Here is a 493-nt window from a genome sequence, read left to right on the forward strand (position 1 = left end):
AGATTGACAAGGAGATAGAATGTGCCTAGTCAGCAATGTGCATGTGCTCAGACCATTCGCACGGGGTCTGCGGGGTGAAGAGAAAAGGCGACAAGCATGCGCATTACAATTTACAATCACGCTATTCTATTTCCATCCTTGTGAATCTTCTCTGCATTCTACCTCCGTCTTGGTCAATCTTCTCGGCTTCAACTTTTCGAGCCTATGCTCCTTCCAGTAGCATATGTTCTAAGATGAATACCACCTGAAGAGATAATTTCCTTAATTATGCCCTTATATATGGACGTATATTATAATCACGCACTATTCTATAAGTTTTATATACAGGGTGTTTGGCGACTACCGCATTTTTTGTCATACGTGGGTAGAACAGCCTATACTGAATCAAAAAGTCTTGTACCATTTTGAGGTGTCAGCAATAGTTAACGAGATATTAACGTTTAAAAGATAGCCAAATACGCGCGTCCCCCCGACCTACTATTGCCGAAGGCAC

The sequence above is a fragment of the Trachymyrmex cornetzi genome, unplaced genomic scaffold (genome assembly GCF_001594075.2).
Source record: "Trachymyrmex cornetzi isolate Tcor2-1 unplaced genomic scaffold, Tcor1.1 scaffold812, whole genome shotgun sequence".
Lineage (NCBI taxonomy): Eukaryota > Metazoa > Arthropoda > Insecta > Hymenoptera > Formicidae > Trachymyrmex > Trachymyrmex cornetzi.